Raw genomic sequence first — 13,773 nt, forward strand, 5'->3', positions numbered from 1 at the left:
CAAGAGGTTCTTTTCAGTATTCCTGCCTCCCACTTCAACTGCTTTTTCATTTTGCTGGTTTTTTGTTTATTTTGTTTTTAATTTAAACTATCAAATATCTTATTTCTGCTTGTAATCTTTCTTTTGTTTAAAAAAAAAAAATAAGCTTTCCTGTTTTTGTTTGTTTGTTTTAGTATTGATATTAATTTTAAAATGCTTAGTGTTTGAGTTGCTTAGTTTGTAACAGAAGAAAAATTTTCAGGGTCAGCCTTACTTTATGATTCTTTAAACATTTCCTTTTGGCACAAATGTTCTCCAGAGAAGTATTATTATTTATTATTATTATTATTTTACAGTCCTTACTTTAAGATTTTTTACTGCAGTTTCATGGATTTCCAAAATTAAAGCAGCTATTAGATGGTTCTAAAATATGCAATAATAGGCATTTAAAAAAAAATATATATATATTATAACTTAGTTTGACATTTTAAATTTATTCCTTCTCTATTTTATCCTGAAAATAAATCTTGGAGTAAAATCTCATGAAAAGCATAGAAAAACTTCATAATGTTATGTTTTTATAAGAATCATTAGGGGAAAAAAATTCTTTTCGCTTTATCAGCTTGCTTTAGTATTACTGAGAATATGCATATACATAGTTAACCCATCTGACGTTATATGTAAGTAAAGAAAGCTGTGTATATTTTCACTATGGCATAATTTCTTTTAGTGATAAATAGACAACCTGCAAAATGTACAAATCTAAATCACCCTTAAAAATGCAGAAATAAAGAGGGCCCCAACCTTTACTCCCAGAGAAGTTCAAGTAACATATCTAAAGCAAGTTTAAAGTTTTTCTAGCACTTAAACTAAACCATCACTTCTGAAAATAAAATAATAACTTCTCATTCTGGTAATCAAAAGATTGGATACACATAAAAATCACTATCCTTACAAGAAACATTTTAATATTAGAAAATTGTTATAAAGTCTCTGAGACTCATTTCTCCATCCCTTCCAGGCACACAGCCTTCTATTTTTTAACCAAACACAGTCCTCCAAGTTTTTCATTCCTTATTCATTGGTTCTGTTTGCTGTATTGCAGTTTTATTCTCTGCTGTATCCCATTTTTTTCCTCTGATTTCTAACAACATCTGAAACTGGAAACTGTTCTTTAGCTGCACTATTTGGAGAGCAATAATTATCCCTCACCTCATTTTTTTGTTTGCAAAACACTTCCTAGCATGTCAGAAAATATTATTTGTCTTTTCAGCAGCAGTAATTGCTTATTTGACCTAACTTCCAGCCCACTATATCACATATATATATATATTTTTTTTCCATCCTGGTTGCTTTTGTCAATGTATTTTTTTTAATACTTTTCTTTATGTATGTAGGTTTTTTTTGCTTTGCTGTGTTGAATTTCACCTTAAAGACTTCTGACTATTTCATCGATTCATCGGTATCAATTTAAATTCACAACTTATCCTCCAAAGTGTTTGCAGCACTTACTGTTGGGTGTCAAGGTTGATAAGTCATCTAATTTGTTAATGAAACCATTAAATTACACTGGACGTAAGATAGATCTCTCACCAACATCAAGCATCTTCCTAGTTTCTTGACAGTAATTCATTGATAACTGCTATTTAAGCTTGATGATTTCAACCTGATATGAATGTGCCTGTTAGTATTTTAATTCATGCCATATGACACTCTAAAAATGAGGAAAATATAGGAATCCATTAAAAAGTAACTGCAAAATGCAAATAGACCAGCTAACTGTCTCCCAGAAGTTCATTCGTATTGTGCACAATATTCTGGCTGGAAAGAAAAAGATAAAAAACATGCTGAGCAGTATATGAGAGCTTTAGTTAGCCATCCCAAATTCTGTCATAACATGACATTTCCATCCAAATTGTGTTCTGTGTTTGCATTCTGTACATATCACAGAATCATAGAATGGTTTGGATTGGAAGGGACCTTAAAAATCATCTAGTTCCAACCACCCTGTCATGGACAGGAACACCTTCCACTAGATCAGGTTGCTCAAAACCCCATCCAACCTGGCTTTGAACACATTTAGGGATGGAGCATCCACAGCTTCTCTGGGCAACCTGTACCAGTGTCTCACCCCCTCACAGTAAAGAATTTCCTCCCTATATCTAATCTAAACCTACTCTCTTTTAGTTTAAAGCCATTCCCCCTTGTCCTATCACTACACTCCCTGAAAGAGTCCCTCCCCAGCTTTCCTGTAGGACTCTTTAGGTATTGGAAGGCTGCTATAAGGTCTCCCTGGAGCCTTCTCTTCTCTTCTCCAGGCTGAATAAACCCAACTCTCCCAGCCTGTCTCTGTAAGAGAGGTGCTCCAGCCCCTTGATCATCTTTGTGGCCCTCCTCTGGACTCATTCTAATAATTCCATGTCCTTCTTGTGGAGGACTTCCATGTCCTTCTGGGAGCCCCAGAGCTGCAGACAGTACTCCAGGTGGGGTCTCACAAGAGCAGAGAGGGAGAATGACCTCCCTCAGCCTGCTGGCCACTTCTCTTTTGATGCAGTCCAGGATACGGTTGGCTTTCTGGGCTGAAACTCTACATTGCCAGTTCATGTCAAGCTTCTTGTCAAACAGATACCAAAGATGATGACTAGTAATATGCTTACTCTTTGCATTCCATCCAGTCAGCTATGATAATATCATTCGTATCACTCACACCTTCAAAAAGTGTTAGCTTCTGTCAGTCACCAACTTTGGTTTCCATACCTGACAAAAATACATGCTAAGCTCTTGTGCAGTTATTAATTCCTTTTGTATGGAATATAGTTTGTCCTAAACTGAAATAAGAATAAACTCTACAGTATTCTATCTACAATTTAATTGTTTTTATCATTATGAGCAACAGAAATTCAACACATATAGAAGAATATCAAATGATTATGGGTTTCTTCTACGTCTCAGTAACAAGATTTTTTAGATTTATTTTTTAATGAGATTTATTTCTCTTACTTATACCAGCATAACAGTGCTTTTTAAAAAGCAAGCAAAGAAAAGCCTTTATTGCAGAAGACTGCCAAGAACACCTACAAATATTTTTTGTAGTTTTCAGTAAGTTTGGGCTTGTTTGAAAAAGATGTCAGAGCCCTTGAATTTAATATGATAGTCTATGAGTAGAGCAATAAAACAGGTAAAGATTTAATGGGTAGACAATGCTGTCTAGGTGGCAAAATGTAATATACTGTAACAGCTGAGCTCTTACATAGTATTGTGTTGCTCAGGCCAGAGGTGATGGAATTGTGAATAACTGGAGGGAGTTCATGATCCATCAAAGAGGAAAAATGTTTTAACCTTAATAGAAATGAACTGGAAGGAATCACATTGATAATATTTCACTGACAGCTTGTTGGAATTTCTTTGAATATTTCTACCTGAGGGGCCTCACAGAAAATTATACTATCTTAGGAAATCAGAAAACAGGAATAACTGTATTTCTATGATAATGATCAAAGGATGTGACAGTTTTTCACTTAAAAAGCAAATGCTTTTCTGAAATAAAAATCACAGAAAAACAATATTCGGTGGGAAAACAAAACAACACAAAACAAAAACACTTCTCAGTGAACAATGTTATAGTAAATCTTATTTTATCTTTCAGACTTTGAGGGGAGAAATTAATGATCCCTTTTAATATATTCTTGTATCATTAATCTGATAATTTTATCTTAATGACAGCTCTCCTGTTCACATCATAATATGTTTCTGAAAGAGAAAAAAAAAAATCAATGTGCTATTGAATTGCCAAATTCTAACTCCCATTATTAAAAACAAAAAATGATAATAAAATTTGACAACCTCATTGAAGAAGTTTAATCTCTTTCATTTTTCAAGTTAATTTCATGATATATTAAGAGTTTGTTTGTCATACGTCTTTAGTACAATTCATTAATTTCATGACATTCAGTAACTTAACAGGAATGCGATATTGTGTGGATGCACCAGGCCAAGGGGGCCAGTGTTAAAGACCAGGTTGGATGGGGCCCTAGGCAATCTGATCTAGTGGGTGGCATCCCTGCCCGTGACGTGTGTGTGTGTGTTGAAAATGTAAAATCTGAGGAAAGATTTCAGAAAAGTGTTGAGTCTGTCTCTCTTTCATTTGTCTTGCATCTTATCTTATTTTCTTAAATATGCTAAGACCATTGTGGGTATCTTCAAAGTACACAATATGATAGTCACTTCAAGTGCTTACAAACTAATTGCACCTTCAAGCTGCAACTTCTGCTACAACTGTCCGGAGCCATATTGATTTAAACTTGACTTTCAGGATGCATGTGGTTGCCTCCACAGAGTGAATTTGCACTCATTAGTGCCTAACTGGAAAGCAAGCACAAACTAAGGCTCTAGAGTTAAAGAGTAGGTGATTTTCTGTGTGCCATTGATTTCAGTTGGCTTTTGAATATCTATCCATACACATGAAATTGCCAAATCAGTGTTCTGCAGAGCAAAAGAAATGTATGAAGAGAGCAGTTCACTGGAAACTGTTGAGTATAGAAGAAAGACAGAAAGTGGTAAGTTAGAAAAAATAACAACAAAATCATAAAACAAGTCTCTGTTAGGGAGCTCCTGAAAAGAGATGTTTGGTAGCAGTTTTATACAGAGCATTTTTTATATCTATATTGTCAGTCAATTTTGATTTCTGTAGGAAATTTGTAAATCAACAGACTATCAGCTATGGAATTACATTACACAGACTTCAAGAGGAGTCATTGGGAGTGCTATCAAACCCAAACTTTGGAGCGATTAAAAACATACACACACACAAAAGTATTTATTCCTAATATTTCCCAATAATCAGCAGAAACAGTTTATAATACAAGGCTCTTGAACTTGTACTGGGATTTCTTGCTGTGACTACATTTCATTCAAAGTAACATAGTATTTGGAATTAATATGATATAAAATTATTAAGTCATGCCTTACCTTGCTTCTTTTTGTGTGTTGTTGTTTATTTGTTTGTTTTTCTAGCTTTACTAGGAAGTTAAGGAATATAGAAATAAAGCAGAATGCTCTGACTTATTTAATATTTCTCAGAACTCATGTTACCTATATTGTGCTTGTTGGTATAGAAGCTTTAATTTTTATCACATTTACTGTGTCTGCTATCAAAAGATTAGTGCCTGCAAACAGATCCCTACTTTTCTGGAATCATCTTGCTTATTCTCTAATATAACCCAATAATATAATATCAGCTGTGCCTGATATAACCCAATAATCGAGGCTTTGGCTATAGCAATAAGAAGGGATAGGTAACTCCTAAGAGCAAATTATTCCATTTCAAAACACCTGTCCAAGAGAAATGAGATACTTCAGTCTCTGAAGACATCCACCATAAACTACAAAAGTATTGTAGATTAGTATCTTATACTAAACTTTTAAGTGCAGGTGAGTCCAATCTCCTATTCTTCCCTAGAACAATAATAATACACAGCATTATGAGATGTGCAAGCAGTCCTTCAGCTAATTAGAAATTATTCTGTTCTACAGACATAGAAGTTGTCGGCATCAGCAAGCATCTGTATTAAATCATAATGCAAGCTCAAACAGAAAGTGTTAAGCGAGTTACATTCTACACTCTAACATCTTTCTTGCAACTTTGAATGTTCTGAGTTTACCCTTATGATATAGAAAGAAAAAGAAGGTAGAAAATCTGGGAGAAGAGAAAACAAACAAGCCAAACCAAACCAACCAAACAAAAAATACCCAACAACTAACAAACATATGAAAAATAGAAACTTATGTAACCCTAGATTCTGAAGACAGCCTTTAGGAATGAGACCTTGAACATGAGATGGATTGAGTTGTTCTGTGGCTCCATTTGCATTACTTCCTTGTTTGTATTTGTGCTTTGTTCAAGCTACCTTAAAGGTCTCCCTTCACCCACTGTGTATATATTGGCAGCACTAAATACAGGTGGATATTTCCTGTTTGCATTCCTCAAAGTAGAAATCTTCCAGCTAATATCTTGAGGACAGAATGGGTGATTCAGGAAAAATAGACAGAGGTGATATTCTGCAAATAATTTCACAGTTAAGCATGGATAAACTTAACTCATTCACATGAATTTAGCTATTCTTATATTCAAACTGTGGTTTCTTGAGTATGAGTAGGATAATTTATCTGATCACTTGCTTCTGAAAAAAAAAAAAAAAGGGAGGGGGGAAGGAGAAAATGTGTTCCCTTTCCTTCTTTTTCCTCTGCTTACACCTGCTGCTTCTTCTAGAAGTATGGTCATTCTCATGTGAGACCTGGCCTTCATAGGATCTTTCAGATCACCAGCTCAGAATAGGAAACTGTCTATGTTTTTCTTTGATTATGGTTCATTTTCTGCAAGGCACCAACAATAGTTCACAGTTGGTAAAAAAATATAGCTTGAGTTGGAACAAGGTTAGCAGTGAGAACATGCACCTGGGAATCACAAGGACAAGGGCTTCCCTCTTTCAGTGGACATGAACACTTAGATTATCTCAAGTTGATGGGAAATACAGCTGCAAGCTGTGATTTTGTGATCAGTTTAATACAATCGAAGAACATTCTGCCATATGTTCATACTACCACCCTCTGTCAACACTGATAATGCAATGTAAAATTATGCCAGCAAATAGTAAATGACTAGGTTTCTATATTAAGATCTGTATAGTTTCTTCTGCATAGGGAATCAAACACGAGTAAGGTAAATCTATGGTTTGTATTTGTAAGTTTGGACTACTGAATTTACAAATCGTCTAAAACAGTGGCAGAACTACTGGAAGCACACTTTTAAGACCTGAACAGTGTTTCCAGGACAGTTGTCAGTGTGATGGCAGCATAAAAGGTCATCATAGTACTGTAAATGTTTAGCGATGCCATAATATTAGTACACTAAGCAGCTTTGCTGTTTCAAGTGTATGTGATCAAATAATGAATTTGAAGAAAATAAAATCATAGAATGTCCTGAGTTGGAAGGGACCCACAAGGATCATCTAGTCCAACTCATGGCTCCATATGGGACTACCTAAAAATTAAACCTATGTCTGAGAGCATTGACCTAATGTTTCTTGAACTCTGGAAGGTTCAGTGCCATGACCACTGCCCTGGGGAGCCTGTCCCAGTGCCCAACCAACCTCTAGCTGAAGAACCTTTCCCTAGCACCCAGCCTGACCTTCCCCTGTCGCAGCTCCATGCCGTTCCCTCGGGTCCTGTCGCTGTCCTCAGAGAGCAGAGATCAGCACCTGTCCCTCCACTCACCTTGTGAGGAAGATACAGACACAGACACAGACACAGACACACAGACACAGATTTCTAGGTTGGAAGAGACCTCAAGATCATCGAGTCCAACCTCCGACCTAACACTAAGCACTCCACTAAACCATATCGCTAAGCTCTACATCTAAACGTCTTTTAAAGACCTCAAGGGATGGTGACTCCACCACCTCCCTGGGCAGTCCGTTCCAATGCTTAATAACCCTTTCGCTAAAGAAGTACTTCCTAACATCCAACCTAAAACTCCCCTGTCGCAACTTTCGCCCATTCCCCCTCGTCCTGTCACCAGGCACGTGGGAGAACAGACCAATCCCCACCTCACTACAGCCTCCTTTAAGGTAACTGTAGAGAGCGATAAGGTCGCCCCTGAGCCTCCTCTTCTCCAGGCTGAACAAGCCCAGCTCCCTCAGCCGCTCCTCGTAAGACTTGTTCTCCAGACCCCTCACCAGCTTGGTCGCCCTTCTCTGGACTCGCTCAAGCACCTCCATGTCCTTCCTGTAGCGAGGGGCCCAAAACTGAACACAGTACTCGAGGTGCGGCCTCACCAGAGCCGAGTACAGGGGGACAATCACCTCCCTAGACCTGCTGGCCACGCTGCTTCTTATACAGGCCAGGATGCTGTTGGCCTTCTTGGCCACCTGAGCACACTGCTGGCTCATATTCAGCCGACTATCAACCAATACTCCCAGGTCCTTCTCGGCCAGGCAGCTTTCCAACCACTCATCTCCCAGCCTGTAACTCTGCTTGGGGTTGTTGCGCCCCAGGTGCAGGACCCGGCACTTGGCCTTGTTGAACTTCATACAGTTGACCTCAGCCCATCGCTCCAGCCTATCCAGATCCTCCTGCAGAGCCTTCCTGCCCTCGAGCAGATCGACACACGCACTTAGCTTGGTGTCATCTGCAAACTTACTGAGGGTGCACTGGACGCCCTCATCCAGATCATCGATAAAGATATTAAAGAGGACCGGCCCCAGTACTGAGCCCTGGGGGACACCACTTGTGACCAGCCTCCAACCAGATTTGACTCCATTCACCACAACTCTCTGGGCCCGGCTATCCAGCCAGTTTCTAACCCAGTGAAGCGTACGCCAGTCCAAGCCCCGCGCAGCCAGTTTCATGCCATGTGGTTTCCCATCAGTCTTCTCTAAGCTGAAACATCTTAACTCCAGTGGCATACACTGCATATATAACATTCTCTGGAAAATATTAAGTGGCTATTCCTTCCAATGTATCTTTCCTCTCAACAGATTTGCCTTCCTTAAGACTTCCTTGAAAGTCATCTTCAAAGTGAAGTGCAATAGCAATAATTCTCTTCTTCTACATACATATATTCCTGTATATTCTTCAGCAACAGATTGACTAATAAAACCTTGTGCTGCATAAAAATAGGTAAGGTGTATAACAATGATTGACTTGAAGACACAGTTGATTCTCACCTTATCTGTGTGTGTGTGCCAGGATGTCTGAGACTTTACAGTTGTACTGAAACACAAATACAACATCAATTTAATCACTATAACATCTTGCTGGGATTTGTCTGACCCAACTTTTGTGAGACATCAGATTTAAGACATCATCTCAGTTTCCACCAAAGACAAGTGGAATGAATCATTCTCTGTGGAGTCCAAAGTGTCTCTATTTACCAAAGAAGGTAGAAGACTAACTCTGAGAGTATGCCTAGCAAAAGATTAGTAAGATTAATCTTTTGTCTGTAATGAATTCACTGCTTCATGTAAATGGTATACCTATTAGCACTAGTTTTGTATATAACAGGCTAAGTGTTTTTTGTTTGATTGGTTTTGACTTTGGTTGGTTTTGGCTTTCTTTTTCTTTTGGTTGTTGTTGTTGTTGTGTTTGGGTGTGGTTTTTCCTTGTTTGTTTTGTGGTATGGTGTGAAATACCAAATGAACTGGTTCCTACTGTATCTGAACAGAAGACAATAACCCTTTTTATTGGTATAAAAGAGCAGAATCATCTCATACAACAATTAAAATCTTCCTTTTTCTGGTATAGGAAGTGGAGAGAATGTTCTTGAAGTAATCCAGCAGTAGCTCGTTGTGAGGGTATGTTGGACTTATCTCATGTTAACAACATTTCTCCAGCTTTTGCTATGCTGGACACCATACAATGTGGATCATGCAAAGTTTCTGCTTATCCTTTGTGTTATATATAAACAGAACATGGATGCAGTAAAGAATGACAAGCTTCATACTTGGTGGCTTTTAATATGTTACAACTACTTACAGATTGATAAGAAATTTGACTTTTAGGTGATAAGTCAGTAATTAGAAATTAGACTTGTTCAGTTGGAATGGATCTACAAAGATCATTGAGTCCAACTGTTGAATATCTGAAAGGTTCTCAAATTTTAAAAATTAATACCTCTGCCTATTTGTAAAGAGAAGGATTTGCTCTTAAACTTCTGAAAACTGGAAAAGTGAGATATATTCTATCTGTTTTGCTGATGCACTCAACTTTTAGATCTTTGGGGCATTGTAGTAGCTGCATAATGGGTTTTATGGAATGCTGCCTCTGCAGTTTATGAGCAATAGCTTATAAATGGTGGGTAATAATGAGTAGTTTCCATTACATATATTTAAGAAATCAATGTCAACACTTTTAAAATAAAAGAAAACATTGCTCAATTTATACATGTAGTATTCAGATTGTGTGTGATTGCTTCACACTGAAACACCTGTGGGGCAATTCTTTTCTTAATCAAAAAGAAAAAAAAAAAAAGAAGGAAAAAAAGGGAACTGCATGTATGGTCACTGTCTAGTTAACACAGTGATACAATATATCAGCCCTTTCTCTGCACTCAAACAATTCATTCTGGACTTAATCCAAATAAATCTTTTAACAGAAATGAATAGAAAAATATCCAATATCCTGCATTAATATTTTGGAAAAATGTAAAAGTCCACTGATTCCCCAGTGCTTTCCTAAGACCAATACTGTAAATAGTATTTCCGTTTTAGCAATGATTTTTCTAAGTCACTGATAAAACTGTTGAAGTCCTAAGAAGCACGTTATCATCAGCAGCCAATACACCTTATCATACTCATCAATCAGAGGGGACTATCCATTGTAGTGTGTGACTATAGCACAGTCACCCTCTGGGCAACCATGACTTCTCTTTAGATGCTTGTGCTGCAAATCACTCAGGAATGGCAGCTCTTTTTTGAGCAGAGATATGCATATCCACACACACAGCAATATCCCCTGAACTCTCTATCTGCAGCCACAGGGGACTGGGAGGACTGATTGACTATGAACGTCTTCTCTCAGAAAAATCATCTAAATTATAAAGATTGAAAGAAACAGACCCCACATGTGCTTCCACATGCCAAAATGGGGCCTTTTCATACATACTGCAAAATGTTAATGCAAATAATGTGTTTAAATAATCAGATCAGGAAACAGAATTACAAAAAATCAGAGTGATTTTTTTTTCCCCTTTGCTTATGCACAAATACAAACTTTAACATTTATTTTTGAAAAATTCCTCAAGACAGTTTAATATGCAAAATTCAAAGATTAATGAAATGCACCTCTACATTCATTTTCTTGTTGTTGTATGTGCTCAACAGGACAGTTAAATTTCCTACTCTATAAACATTGTGTTTATATTAAAAGCTTTTGCTTAGTTCATATCACTATACACTGCAATTTAAATATAGTTAACCATAAATTCTCCTGTTTCTTTTTGTAGATTATGCAACTGTTACATATTGTATTGAAAAAAAAATAGAAATAATATATAGTAGGATTGAAAGGTATTTTTGAAATCATTTAGTCCTAAATCTCCTCCCCCTTTTCACTACCCTGAAATTAATATACTGAAAATGTAATTGTCTTTTTATAGCATTAGAGTTGTCACCTGAGACCATCAAAAGAAGTCCTTTTCTACTGAACTAATGAAATTATGAATGTCTGCCTCTTCAAGAGGGGAAAAAAAAATCTGTGAATACCTGTGGGCTGCTGAGTTTAATTGAACCAGTCTGGTAATACTGTATGAATGAAGCAAAGATTCACTGTCTGACTAATTGCCTGTAAACTGCATTTCATTATCTTTTTCTCTTTCCTTTATAGTTACATAGAACTCTGAGTTAGCAGAATTATGGATCTCAGATAAAGAGAAATTATCTAACTTATGGTCTATGTATGATATCATATTTGCTGGCAAAAGACATTGAGAGAAATGAATTTATTGTGTAGAGAACAGTTTTGAGAATTCCAGAGGGGGCGGAAAATAAAATAAAATAAAAAAGAAAACATGAAAATGTCTTTTTTTTTTCTTTGTAGAATTTGTGTGCATAGATTTGGTTTACCTGTTTTACCGAAAGCCTGTATTGTGCAACTTCAATCAGTTTTAAAATTAAAAAAAAATAAATTAAAATAATAATTCTAGCTTAATATCTGTGGTGGTTTTACTTGGGTGGGCGACCGAGCTCCACCACAACCGCTCCCTCACTCCCCCTCCTCAAAGAGGAACGGGGAGAAAATACAATGTAAAGGGCTCAAGGGTTGAGATAAGGATGAGGAGATCGCACAGTAATTATCATGATGGGCAAAACAGACTCAGCGTAGGGAGATAGTAAGATTTATTACCTATTACTAAGAAGCTAGAGAACCGAGAAACAAAGGAAAGAAACCAAAAGCACCTTCCGCCCCATCCACCATCTTCCACCTCCTCCCCCCGAGCGGCGCAGGGGAACGGGGAAATGGGGGTTATGGTCAGTCTATAGCGCTTCCTCTCTGCCACTCCTTCTCGATCACTCTTGTCACCTGTGCTGTGGGGTCCCTCCCACGGGATGCAGTCCTTGCTGAACTGATCAGGTGTGGGCTTCCCACACGCAGCAGCTCTTCAAGAACTGCTCCAGATATGGGTCTGTACCACGGGGTCCATCCCTCAGGAGCAAACTGCTGCAACCTGGATCCCCCACGGGCAGCAGCTCCTGCCAGGTCACCTGCTCCTGCGTGGTCTCCTTTCCACGGGCTACAGGTCTGGCCCGAAATCTTCTCCAGCAGGGGTCTTCCACAGGCCACAGTCTCCGTCAGTGCAGGTCCACCTGCTCCACTGTTGTCTCCTCCACGGGCTGCAGTGTGGAACCCTGCTCCACCATGGTACTCCATGGGCTGCAGGGGGACAGCCTGCTTCACCATGGTCCTCACCCCAGGCCGCAGGGGACTTCTGCTCCGGTGCCTGGAGCACCTCTCCCCCTCCTTCTTCAATGACCTTGGCGCCTGCAAGGCTGTTTCTCACTCCTCTCACTCTCCCAGCTGCTGTGTGGCACAGCGTTTTTTTTTTTTCCCCCTGTCTTAAACATGCTCTCACAGAGGCGGAAAAACAACATCACTTATTGGCTCGGCTCTGGTCAGCAGTGGGGCCCTTACCAAACATGGGGCAGCTTCTAGATTCTTCTCACAGAAGCCACCTCTATGGTCCCTGCTACCAAAACCTTGCCACGTAAACGCACTAGAGTATCATATTAATTAGTGTTATTAAAAATGTAGAGCACAGTCTTAAGATGTCCTTAATTTGTGTCCTTCTATGCCTTTAACAAATTAAAAATATTATGACACTTTCAAGCAGAGTACTATGTTAAATTGAAACAAATAATGTTAGGGGGAGAGGATTAAAAAAAAAAAAAAAAAAAGCCATGTTGTAATTCTCATGACCAGTAGGTCCAGTAGTAAGTATACTGCTTAGAAAAAAAATCCTTTTTTGATGTAAACTTTGGTAGTAACAGAAAATTCACCCCAAGTCTGCATAACATCTTTTCAAGATTATTTGATGTCGCACTTAAACATGCATATTAATCTAACTTCAGTTTTGTAATCAGAATGTACCCAGCTTGAAATTCCAACCTTCTATAATTTGTTTCTCATACAAGCATTCAAACTGGGATATAGTCACCTTCTTTCTGGTACATAAGGATGAATTCTTGATTCTCTCAATAAAATGCATGTTTGCATTAGTTCAATGTGCTAATCATGCTTGTTCTTTTCTGAGTGTTTTCGTGTCTGCTGTAATCCTACAATCGTGGACAAAATTTAAGACAGCAAATGGCTGTTACTAGTGTGCTGATGAAGAAGGCAATATCTTTCTTGCCACTTTGTGATACTTCTCTGCTCACAGATCTATAAATCTGTTTAGATCTATAGCTGCTCTACTGTACTGTGTACCTGTGTCTAATGGATAATTCACTACGAATATCAAACCCTCTGCAAACTCCCTTCCTGTACCTGAGTAGACTTCCCCACACAGGTCGCATTTCCTACATTCTTTTTCATGCAACCAGGATTGCATCTGGCTGTACTTGTAAACTGTATATTTAAGCCCCACTTTACCAAGTGGTCCAGACTGCGTTTTGTTGGGTGAGCCTTTCCACTGCTTATCATTCTTCCATAAACTTTCCCACATTTCTCCTTCTTGATAATTGGTAAAACTGTCAAGCTGTGTCAGGTCTGAAATCAGTTCCTGAAGGATTCCACTGGAACATG

General features: G+C 38.2%; 1 long non-coding RNA gene across 1 annotated transcript; it reads left to right on the plus strand.

The window, feature by feature from the left end:
• The first annotated feature begins 8,587 nt into the window (after positions 1-8,587).
• LOC121068145 lies at positions 8,588-11,498 on the plus strand. The gene is made up of 4 exons (XR_005818656.1): positions 8,588-8,655; positions 9,280-9,329; positions 10,979-11,042; positions 11,132-11,498. It is a non-coding gene; the product is annotated as an uncharacterized LOC121068145 (long non-coding RNA).
• Positions 11,499-13,773: the final 2,275 nt, after the last annotated feature.

The sequence above is a fragment of the Cygnus olor genome, chromosome 3 (assembly GCF_009769625.2).
Source record: "Cygnus olor isolate bCygOlo1 chromosome 3, bCygOlo1.pri.v2, whole genome shotgun sequence".
NCBI classification, from domain to species: Eukaryota; Metazoa; Chordata; class Aves; order Anseriformes; family Anatidae; genus Cygnus; species Cygnus olor.